The following is a 12,717-nucleotide window of genomic DNA, read 5'->3' as shown; positions in this document are numbered from 1 at the left end:
TTAATACAACCCTGATGTACTAAAACTGCTTGGTTATAGATTTAAAGTATTTACATCTCACAAAAAAGCCTTAATCTTCAGTATACAGTTAGGATCAGCAAAGTTTTGGGCTGTTATCACATTGTGTGATGTGGTGAATGTGCAGCCCCTAATTTAGGCCTAAATGTTTCAGACCCTGCCAATAAAGTTTTTGTGCAGCTTAAAACTTGATGTACTCCCACCCAAACACTGCATGTAAAAACAGGGACCAAGTCACTGAGTGGTCACCCACTGGTCTCTAGTATTAAATTCCGTTCTTTTGAATTCTTTTGGCAGGAGGGGCTATGCGCTTACCTGCTGCTCTCTGACAGGTAGCGCCATGCCCTCCTGGGTTTTAAATGCACCTTAGAACACACATGCATCAACACTACATATGAGCGGGCGGAGGGAGGTTTGGAGTCTTCATACACCCTCGTTCTCTGCAGCCTGCTGGAGCAGGGGGGCGAGGAGGAGGAGTTCAATTCAAATCAATTCAATTTTATTTATATAGCGCCAAATCACAACAAAAGTCGCCTCAAGGCGCTTTATATTGTACAGTAAATAGCACAATAATAAATACAGAGAAAAACCCAACAATCATATGACCCCCTATGAGCAAGCACTTTGACGACAGTGGGAAGGAAAAACTCCCTTTTAACAGGAAGAAACCTCCGGCAGAACCAGGCTCAGGGAGGGGCGGGGCCATCTGTTGGGTTGGGGTGAGAGAAAACAGGATGAAAGACATGCTGTGGAAGAGAGACAGAGATTAATAACAGATATGATTCAGTGCAGAGAGGTCTATTAACACTAAAATGGAGAGAATGTTGTCTCCAGGAGTTTAGCTGATTTAGAGCGGCAAGGTATGGTGGGTGTGTTCCTGTTAAAGAACACGGAGGCAGCTTCCAAGTTTAGGTGATTTATTCAGCTGTGGTCTTCTGGCATTCACACAGAGCAATAAACCAAACCCACGAGATGCTGGTGAGAGGACACAAGGAAAAAAGCTGGCTATTAGCAGCTGCAAAGGCAAACTAGCAGCACACGGCACAAAGTGGTGCATTCAAGGAGCGTAAGCATAGATATGGTGAGTTCAATGACGTAGGACATATCAATTTCCACAGCACAAGCACTATCTATAAACAAACCACAACACTTCAACCAAGCAAATAACGTATAAACAGTGGGCTTTCTAACAAGCACATACTGAGTGAGAAAGGTGACTGGAAGGGAAAAACTCAATGCATCATGGGAATCCCCCGGCAGCCTACGTCTATTGCAGCATAACTAAGGGAGGATCAGGGTCACCTGGTTCTGCCCTAACTATATGCTTTAGCAAAAAGGAAAGTTTTAAGCCTAATCTTGAAAGTAGAGATAGTGTCTGTCTCCCGAATCCAAACTGGAAGCTGGTTCCACAGAAGAGGGGCCTGAAAACTGAAGGCTCTCCCTCCCATTCTACTTTTAAATACTCTAGGAACAACAAGTAAGCCTGTAGTGCGAGAGCGAAGTGCTCTAATGGGGTGATATGGTACTACAAGGTCATTAAGATAAGATGGGGCCTGATTATTTAAGACCTTGTATGTGAGGAGCAGGATTTTGAATTCAATTCTGGATTTAACAGGAAGTCAATGAAGGGAAGCCAAAACAGGAGAAATATGTTCTCTCTTTCTAGTCCCTGTCAGTACTCTTGCTGCAGAATTTTGGATTAGCTGAAGGCTTTTCAGCGAGTTTTTTTGGACATCCTGTTAATAATGAATTACAGTAGTCCAGCCTGGAAGTAACAAATGCATGAACTAGTTTTTCAGCATCACTCTTTAATTTTAGAGATGTTGCGCAAATGGAAGAAAGCAGTCCTACATATTTCTTTAATATGTGCGTTGAAGGACATATCCTGGTCAAAAATGACTCCAAGGTTCCTCACAGCATTACTGGAGGCCAAGGTAATGCCATCCAGAGTAAGAATCTGGTTAGATACCATATTTCTAAGATTTTCAGGGCCGAGTACAATAACCTCAGTTTTATCTGAATTAAGTAGCAGAAAGTTAGCGGCCATCCAGGTCTTTATGTCTTTAAGACATTCCTGCAGTTTAACTAATTGGTGTGTGTTACCTGGCTTCATGGATAGCTAGAGCTGCGTGTCATCTGCATAGCAGTGAAAATTTATGCTATGTCTTCTAATGATGCTGCCTAAGGGAAGCATGTATAATGTAAATAGAATTGGTCCTAGCACTGAACCCTGTGGAACACCATAATTGACCTTAGTGTGTGAAGAGGACTCTCCATTTACATGTATACACTGGAGTCTATTAGATAGATATAGTACAAACCACTGCAGCGCAGTACCTGTAATACCTACAGCATGTTCTAATCGCTCTAATAGGATATTATGGTCAACAGTATCGAACGCTGCACTGAGGTCTAGCAGGACAAGCGCAGAGATGAGTCCACTGTCAGAGGCCATAAGAAGATCATTTGTAACCTTCACTAAAGCTGTTTCTGTGCTGTGATGAGCTCTGAAACCTGACTGAAACTCTTCAAATAAGCCATTCCTCTGCAGATGATCTGTTAGTTGTTTGACAACTACTCTTTCAAGGATTTTTGATATGAAAGGAAGGTTGGAGATTGGCCTATAATTAGCTAAGACTGCTGGGTCTAGAGATGGATTTTTGAGTAAAGGTTTAACTACAGCCACCTTGAAGGCCTGTGGTACATAGCCGATTATTAGAGATAGGTTGATCATATTTAAGATTGAAGAATTAATTAATGGCAGGACTTCTTTGAGCAGTTTTGTAGGAATGGGGTGTAAAAGACTTGTTGACGGTTTGGAGGAATTAATTATTGAAGTTAACTCAGAAAGATCAATTGGAGAAAAAGAGTCTAACTGAACATCAATGATACTAAGATTAGCTGTAGATAATATTACATCTGTGGGATGAATATTGGTAATTTTTTCACAAATTTTATTTGTGAAGAAGTTCGTGAAGTTATTACTAGTTAGTGTTAAAGGGATGGCTGTTTTCCAAAAGTTGATTCTGTTCATCTGGACGTAACGTTTTCAGTGGGAGAAACGTTTTGTCACTCATCCAAGTGAGTTCTTCAGTCTCAGCTGACTGCAGGTTTCTCCAATCTTATAAACAGTACATTTGCATAATGACTGAAACCAGCCCACTGAAGGAACAATGGGCTGTGAGGTCAGTTCCTTAATATTAATTATGCAACTTCTCATGACCATTGATCAACAACCACTGACCAAAACCCACTGATCAAAGACCACTGATCAATGGCCATGAGTAACATTCACAGTGAGTTGGCTGCAATCACAGCATTGTAAGATGGTGACAGATGTACCCTTAGGCCCCCTCCTCAATTCAGAGATAGTCTTTCCCTTTTCACGTAAATGGCCTCCTTGACCCCACATTCAAACCAGCGTTCCTCCCTGTCCAGGATGCGTACATCCTCATCATTGAAAGAGTGTCCACTGGTCTGTAGGTGTAAATAAACTGCAGAGTCCTGGCCTGACGAGGTAGCTTTTCTGTGTTGTGCCATCCACTTGCTAGAGGTTGTTTGGTTTCCCCAATGTATAAATCCTGGCAATCCTCCTGGCACTTAACAGTGTACACTATGTTACTCTGTTTGTATCGGGGGAACCGATCCTTGGGGTGGAACAATTTTTGGCGCAGCACGTTTGGGGGTTAAAAGCCACAGAGAGTGTTTGGAAAAAATGCGTCTCAACTGCTCATATACTCCTGACGCATACAGGATCACTACATTTTTTCGCTGGGCAGCGGTTGTCCTTCTCTCCTGGAAGAACTCTCTCTCCTGGCTTGATCTTTCTTTTGGCGCCTTTCCAGCTTTGACAAAGTCCAGCTGGGATAACCACATTTACTCAGGGCCTTCTTGATGTGCTGTTCTTCTGTCACCTTGGCCGCTGTGACAGTGGGGATGGTGTTCGCTCTGTGTTGTGCCATCCACTTCTGGCGAAGCGGATTCGTAAGTTCATTCATGAGGATGAGCACAATTGGGATTGTTGGTTAGACCCTCTGTTATTTGCAGTGCGGGAAGTGCCCCGGGCCTCCACAGGATTTTCTCACTTTGACCTGTTATTCGGCAGGAAGCCGTGTGGGGTGCTTGACCTGATTAAAGAAAGCTCGGAGGATGGTCCAAGCCCCGCAAAGAATGAGATTCAGTAGATAATGCACCTGAGAGCAAAACTCCACACTTTGGGGAGGTTATCATGGGAGAATTTGCTGCAGGCCCAGCATTGTCAGCCTGGTTCTAAACTCAGGCAATTATCACCAGGAGACAAAGTCCTTAAATTACTCCCTTCTTCTAGCTCAAAGTTGCTCCCACCACCTTTATGACCTTCATGGACTGGGTGTTGCGTCCACACAGAGGGAGGTACGGCCGGGTGGCTCCCCGGAATCAGTCGGGCGGTGGGGGTGTGTGGCGGGGGTGTGGTTCCTGGTGCAGCTGCAGAGGAGGAGTGGTGCAGTGAGCTAAATGGGGTGGAACCGGGAGGCAGGTCAGCCACAGGTGGTGGCGATTGTTGATGGCAGTGTTTTTCCTTTCTGTGTGTACAGGGAGTGCAGAATTATTAGGCAAGTTGTATTTTTGAGGAATAATTTTATTATTGAACAACAACCATGTTCTCAATGAACCCAAAAAACTCATTAATATCAAAGCTGAATATTTTTTTTTTTTTTTTTTTTTTTTTTTTTTTTATTAAACCTGTCCCGTTTGGTTCTTTTGCCATCAGAATTATTGTCTAAAGGCGAAGAAAGATGCCCAACGGATTTACTTTACCAAATGGACCATCCCAGCCTTGCCGTAATGGTCCATTTGATTCACCTTTTATTGTTTATTTTATTTTGACTTGCTGAATACGGGACAGACTTGACTGGTGGAAAGAAAGGGAGAAAGAAAGAGGAAAGAAAACAGCTGAGAAGAGGGACGGGGAGAAGGGCAAAACCAAAACCAACAGAATAAGCAGACAAAAAATACATATATCGATCACCTGGATCACCTGTTGAGAAAGAAAAAAAGAAAGCAAGCAGAATATTTTTGGAAGTAGTTTTTAGTTTGTTTTTAGTTTTAGCTATTTTAGGGGGATATCTGTGTGTGCAGGTAACTATTACTGTGCATAATTATTAGGCAACTTAACAAAAACAAATATATACCCATTTCAATTATTTATTTTACCAGTGAAACCAATATAACATCTCCACATTCACAAATATACATTTCTGACATTCAAAAACAAAACAAAAACAAATCAGCGACCAATATAGCCACCTTTCTTTGCAAGGACACTCAAAAGCCTGCCATCCATGGATTCTGTCAGTGTTTTGATCTGTTCACCATCAACATTGCGTGCAGCAGCAACCACAGCCTCCCAGACACTGTTCAGAGAGGTGTACTGTTTTCCATCCATCCATCCATCCATCTTCATCCGCTTTATCCGAGGCCGGGTCGCGGGGGCAGCAGCCTAAGCAGAGAAGCCCAGACCTCCCTCTCCCCAGCCACCTCCTCCAGCTTATCCGGGAACACCAAATGCGTTCCCAGGCCAGCCGAGAGATATAATCTCTCCAGCGTGTCCTGGGTCTGCCCCTGGGCCTCCTCCCGGTGGGACATGCCCGAACACCTCACCCAGGAGGTGCCCAGGAGGCATCCTTGTCAGATGCCCGAACCACCTCAACTGGCTCCTTTCGATGTAGAGGAGCAGCGGCTCTACTCTGAGCCCCTCCCGGATGGCCAAACTTCTCACCCTATCTCTAAGGGAGAGGCCAGCCCCCTTCGGAGGAAGCTCATTTCACCGCTTGTATCCGCGATCTCGTTCTTTTCGGTCACTACCCACAGCTCGTGGCCATAGGTGAGGGTAGGGACGTGAGATCGACCGGTAAATTGAGAGCTTCGCTTTTACACTCAGCTCCCTCTTCACCACGACGGACCGGTGCAGCGTCCGCATCACTGCAGCCGCAGCACCCTTCTCCCATCACTCGCGAACAAGACCCCGAGATACTTGAACTCCTCCACTTGGGGCAGGAACTCATCCCCGACCCGGAGTGGGCACTCCACCCTTTTCCGGCTGAGAACCATGGCCTCAGATTTGGAGGTGCTGATCCTCATTCCCGCTGCTTCACACTCGGCTGCGAACCGCTCCAGTGCGAGCTGGAGGCCTTCACCTGATGAAGCCAACAGAACCACATCATCCGCAAAAAGCAGAGATGAGATTCTGAGGCCACCGAGCGAAAGCCCTCCGCCACTTGGCTGCACCTAGAAATCCTGTCCATAAAATTATGAACAGAACCGGTGACAAAGGGCAGCCCTGGCGGAGCCCATCACCCACCGGAAACGAGTCCGACTTATTGCCGGCAATGCGAACCAAACTCTTGCAACGGTTGTATAGGGATCGAATGGCCCGTAGCAATGGGCCAGACACCCCATACTCCCGCATCACCTCCCACAGGACACCCGAGGGACACGGTCGAATGCCTTCTCCAAGTCCACAAAACACATGTAGACTGGTTGGGCAAACTCCCATGCACCCTCAAGTATCCCGAGAGGATAAAGAGCTGGTCCAGTGTTCCGCGACCAGGACGAAAACCGCATTGTTCCTCCTGTATCCAAGGTTCGACTAGCGGACGAACTCTCCTTTCCAGCACCCTGGCATAGACTTTCCCAGGGAGGCTGAGGAGTGTGATCCCCCTGTAGTTGGAACACACCCTCTGGTCTCCCTTCTTAAAGATGGGGACCACCACCCGGTCTGCCAATCCAGGGTACTGCCCCTGATCTCCACGCAACATTGTAGAGGCGTGTCAACCAGGACAGCCCTACAACGTCCAGAGCCTTCAGGAACTCGGGGCGGACCTCATCAACACCAGGGGCTCTGCCACCAAGGAGTTGTTTAACTGCCTCAGTTTCCCTCCTTGTAAATCTCACATTTAATGATGGACCACAGGTTCTCAATGGGGTTCAGATCAGGTGAACAAGGAGGCCATGTCATTAGTTTTTCTTCTTTTATACCCTTTCTTGCCAGCCACGCTGTGGAGTACTTGGACGCGTGTGATGGAGCATTGTCCTGCATGAAAATCATGTTTTTCTTGAAGGATGCAGACTTCTTCCTGTACCACTGCTTGAAGAAGGTGTCTTCCAGAAACTGGCAGTAGGACTGGGAGTTGAGCTTGACTCCATCCTCAACCCGAAAAGGCCCCACAAGCTCATCTTTGATGATACCCTTAGAAAAATCAGTCTTGAGATATTTCTTGGCCCAGTCTTGACGTTTCAGCTTGTGTGTCTTGTTCAGTGGTGGTCGTCTTTCAGCCTTTCTTACCTTGGCCATGTCTCTGAGTATTGCACACCTTGTGCTTTTGGGCACTCCAGTGATGTTGCAGCTCTGAAATATGGCCAAACTGGTGGCAAGTGGCATCTTGGCAGCTGCACGCTTGACTTTTCTCAGTTCATGGGCAGTTATTTTGCGCCTTTGTTTTTCCACACGCTTCTTGCGACCCTGTTGACTATTTTGAATGAAACGCTTGATTGTTCGATGATCACACTTCAGAAGCTTTGCAATTTTAAGACTGCTGCATCCCTCTGCAAGATATCTCATTATTTTTGACTTTTCTGAGCCTGTCAAGTCCTTCTTTTGACCCATTTTGCCAAAGGAAAGGAAGTTGCCTAATAATTATGCACACCTGATATAGGGTATTGATGTCATTAGACCACACCCCTTCTCATTACAGAGATGCACATCACCTAATATGCTTAATTGGTAGTAGGCTTTCGAGCCTATACAGCTTGGAGTAAGACAACATGCATGAAGAGGATGATGTGGACAAAATACTCATTTGCCTAATAATTCTGCACTCCCTGTAGTAAGGTGTCAGTATAATAAGTTGCTTAGTATATACTTTGGTGTGCACATCCAAAATAATTATATCCAATACATTTTGAATATTTACAAATTATTGCATCTTTACAATAACTGTCTAAACCATCAAATATAAGTTTACAAGTTTTGTCGTTAATAAATTAAAGTTGCATAACTTACCTGAGAAGTTATCTTTTCACCTGCTGACTGACACTGACTTTTAAGAAGCACTTTGTTTGTTCTTTTAATGTTTTTACTGTCAAATGAGGAAACCAGAGGGGAGTCAACTTTCTCTGGAAAGTGACGTGTGGAGTTACAGCAATAAACCTGTCTTAATGAATACATGACTGCAACGATGCATATGTTGTAAACAGACTTTTATCTGAACTGTTATTGTATGTTCTGAGCTCTGACCAGTTTACTGATTATCACCTTACCTTCTCTAAATGGAGAGCTTACAGCAATTTGCTGAACATGAAAATGTTTTAATTTTATGCTTCAAACTGAATATTGTATATGTAAGTGTTTAATATCTTCATGTCTGTAATTTTAAAAAAGTTTAACATATGTCTATGATATATTGATATACTTTATAATGCTCATGTTTCAAAGACCTTTATTGTGTTGCTCCCAAAACTCAATACAGTGGTATTTTTTGGTGATGTGATCAGTGATCATACATATGCTTATTTTTAAAAAAGCAAAACAGTCTGTAAATGATGTGCTTTGGGACTTAACATAAGCAAGATTACGCATAGGTTATTCTACTTCACCAACATGCAAATCATTAGGAAAATCAAGCTGTTGTATTATAAATACCAAATGTGCATATTGGGCTTTCCAAATTAATCTGTTCGCTGAGTTACACGTATTTTCACATTAAATTTGTCGGTGTCTGGTTTTTGGAACGAGATACTAACAACATAAGTTGAGGCTGAATTCCAGTGTGTTAGATAAACTGCTTCTACCAAGAAACTAATAATATACTACGTTGAGCTAGTTGCAGTTTAATTGCATCTACCAAGAAACTAATAATATACTACGTTGAGCTAGTTGCAGCCCACTTTACCTTCCACATTTAACTTTGTCTAAGACTGGCTTCTGTAGCAATAATACATTAGAATCTTTGGAGACGCGGCCATAAGTCCAGTACATTGAATAGAGGTTTTGAAGTGGGTTATGGTGTCGGATATAAGCCCTCGTTGATGCGGTCATAAAATTGGTATAAAATTAAGGTTAAGCAGATACTGGCTTACGGTGTCGGTTAAGCGCCAGCAACGCGTGTCTGCGCTGCGTCCGTAGGTTTTGGTTTATAATGCGGCCGTGTTCTGGTGATGCGGTCGTAAGTGCGGTAGTGAGGGGTTGCTGGTTTCAGCACATTGAATAGAGGTTAGACGGTGGTTTATGGTGTCGGTTAAGCCTCGAGGGTTGCGGCCATAAAATTATAAGTAAAATATTTACTTCACCCCGATTAAAGGTAAAGCAGACCCTGGTTTATGGTGTCGGTTTTGAGCCTCGGGGACGAGCATCACTTCTGTTTTATGATGCGATTTTGCCCCGTGGTGGCGGTCATAAGCGCAGTGAAAGGGGTACATGGTGTATGGTGCGGTTGTGCTTCGGAAGAGTTCTAACAGTTGAGCTTAAGAGGTTTCTGTGGAAATTTCCGCTGGTGAAAAGCGCTCTCTGTGGGTCTCACGGCTGGTGAGGCGCGCCCTGGGCGTTGTGTGTGTGAAGCGCGCTCTGGGCGTTGTGTGTGTGAGGCGCGTTCTGGGTGTGTGAAGCGTGAACACAGTGACAGTGGCGGTTGATGTGTGATTAGGAGGACACTAGAGTAAAGACACATTTTAGGATCAAAGGTTGATACCTAGTGTACCTGTGGAAATTAATTTTGTTCAAGGTGTGGCAACCCCCCTGTCTGTGGACGCACAGGCCGGTCCAGCGTCGTCTGGGTGCCGAGGTGGTGACTTGGGAACTGAGGACTCCCCCATAGCTACAGAATAACACTGGAACGGCCGTGTAATCACGAGTTCACATTTATTCTGGACTAGACCAAGACACATTTTGCGATCAAAGGTTGAGCTCTAGAGTAGTCAAATAAAAAGGTTGAATTCCTCGTTTCAGTGGTTGAAATTGTTGTGTGCCTGTCCCCTGACGAGTGTGAAATTAAATAAAGAGGGAATTTGGAGCCACATAGAGATAGACGGGCATAATTGGGTGTATTACTCTGTGGTGTAATAAAAAATAATTTAAAAAAAAAAGGAGAGAGAGATAGTAAGAGGTGTGTAGTGGAGAATTATTGAGAAGCAGAGAGAAGAATATGTTGGGAGACTGACGTGCAGTTTGCACTGTCAAGGTGAGCGTGTTGCCTGCTTATCTGTTTAACAGTGATGAAAATGAAATTAAATAAATCTCTTAGTGTGTTAATACAGGAAGCTACGGACCTGGACCAACTGCCCCCACAAGCACAGCGGCCCAAGCAAAATTATAGTAATGGGAACCACACCCAGCACGAATCAGCAGCTGTGAAACAGACAGCAGCGAGGAGAGAATTAGAGGAGAAATGAAGGTTTTAAGAACACATGAAATTGGGGTGAATTTTGGGGCCAACGGACTTGTGGAGGTTGGGAAGGAGTCCGGAGCATCACAACAAAAGGTGAAACAAAAACACACACAAGCAGAGAAGTGTGAGAGAAAGGCTCCTTTTAAGGTAACGCCTAGTTTGAGAAAAAGTTAAAATTAACCTGCCTAAAAATGCACACACATGCAATGAAAAAACAGCTTACACTCATGAACATGTGAAGATTTTCCACCAAGGTTAAAGCAGCAAAAATGAACATACTTCTGTTGTTAAATGATGAAGTTTATCCATTACTAACAAATAAACCCTCTGGGTTGCAGGACAACAATTTAACTTCAAAGAAAAAGAAAATAAAGAGACTGGTATGACCAACTAGTGATGAAACAACAAATTTAGTGGTTAAGAGTCAAATTGTGAGATGTTTTCTGATGATTCAACAACACAAGTGATTACTGACGGAAAGAAAATTTCTCTTTTGTGAATTTAAAAATTTTTTGAACATGTGCATGTTGTCCTGTCAACTTGGTGGGTTATGAGTTGATTATATCGTGAGGAGAAAAAAAAGAAAAAAAAAAGGGGGGGAGAGAAGGCTGACAGGACAGTGATGGACCAACACGCATGATCGGGCAGCAAAAGGGGCGTGACCGAGACAGGAGGAGCAAGTGAGGTCAAAAGGCACCTCAGAATGGACAAAAACACAGAAGAAGATGCAGGTTTCACCTACGGTGAGCATGGACATTGGAGAAAGGACTGCCCCAATTGGGGTCAGAACCAGGATGGACAGAACTTTGAGCAGCAGCAGCAGCAATGGTGGCAAGCGGACTGAAAAGGAGGAGGGCAGGACCCCAGGGCACGCTTCAGGCTGTGGTTTACCCAAGACACCAGAACAGGAAAGTGATGAACACAAACACACACAAACACACACATCTACATACACTGACTCAGAATGAAGAGAAACACACACATGAACAGATGTGCACTCGTTGATTGAGTGAAAAATGACACACACACACACACATCAAAATGCTGATTCACTGAGAAGTGATCCACACACATACACATGCACACGCTTGTGCAATAAAGAGTGATGCGCACACACACACACGCTGATGCAATGAAGAATGCTTTGCTAACAAATGCTTATGCTGATATGCAAAATGCTGCACACAAATATCCCAATACATAATTTTTATGAGGAGCCATTGATTACCATTGATTACCTAAAATGTGTTTTATGTCACCCAAAGGACATTTATGTAGATTTTAGGGGTAAGGTCTGAAACAGTTTGGTTATGAAAACAATGTCTGTGCGTGATGTCTGTTTATGGCTCAAGGCCTTGATTGAATTGTTTATTGTGCTTCACACAGCCTGATGAGGAGCAGAGGCACAGAGTGAAAATGATGAATTAATAGTGTAAGTTTTAGGTCAGAGTACCACATTTTCTGTGATTGAGATTTAATTCAAGGAGGAACAAAGGTGCTGTGGTACCTGAGGTTCTCATTCCCACACAATATTGTCCCGGCAGGAAGCAAAACTTTCCTGTGAATTTCTGGTTGATTTTTTGGTTTTGCTTAGCGCTAGCTTGATTTTATCAGTGAGCTTTGGCTTGTGTTCTTTCTCTAAGCGAGAGAGGGATGATTTTATGCTTGGACATGTCTGCAATGGGCCCTAGTATGTGTTATTTTTATTAGCATTTTGTTGATTACGTTTGTGTTTGCTTTTGTTACAGTGCACTGAGATAAGAACATCTGAGAGGTGTGATCCACCGGTGGTGATATTTTGTGAGTTCATGATTTAACAATCAGCTCTTTAAACCAGGCCTGAAAGATTGAGATTTAAAGCGCTATAAAGTATTATTACTGTAAACAGTTGCAAAGTGTGCTTCTCCATGATTGTAATTGGCTTGAGAGAAATTCACTTATATGGGACACTGATCACGTGAGAAGTCCTGAGTCTAAAAGGATTGCAGCGAGTCAATCCAGTCCAAAAAAAACAAAGAATTGTTTTCTTTTTAAAATGATGACGTCATCTTGCTGGTGATGGATGCTCGAATAGGTCGCGCGTGAGACTCCATTATCAGCAACATCTGGTATGAATGTGTGTGAATGAATGCATGTGACTGGACTGTGATGGACGGACTAAAAGTTTTGACTGACTTGATACTGAGACAAAGACTGCACCAACTTTAGGATTAGTAAATGCCGACAAACAATTCACCCAGCCGGCAAGAGAAGGGTGGATGCTTCGCTTTGTTTTGTT

Source organism: Oreochromis aureus, linkage group 3 (assembly GCF_013358895.1).
Source record: "Oreochromis aureus strain Israel breed Guangdong linkage group 3, ZZ_aureus, whole genome shotgun sequence".
Taxonomy (NCBI): Eukaryota; Metazoa; Chordata; class Actinopteri; order Cichliformes; family Cichlidae; genus Oreochromis; species Oreochromis aureus.
The sequence above is the reverse complement of the archived record's forward strand: the minus strand, read 5'-3'. Positions refer to the sequence as shown.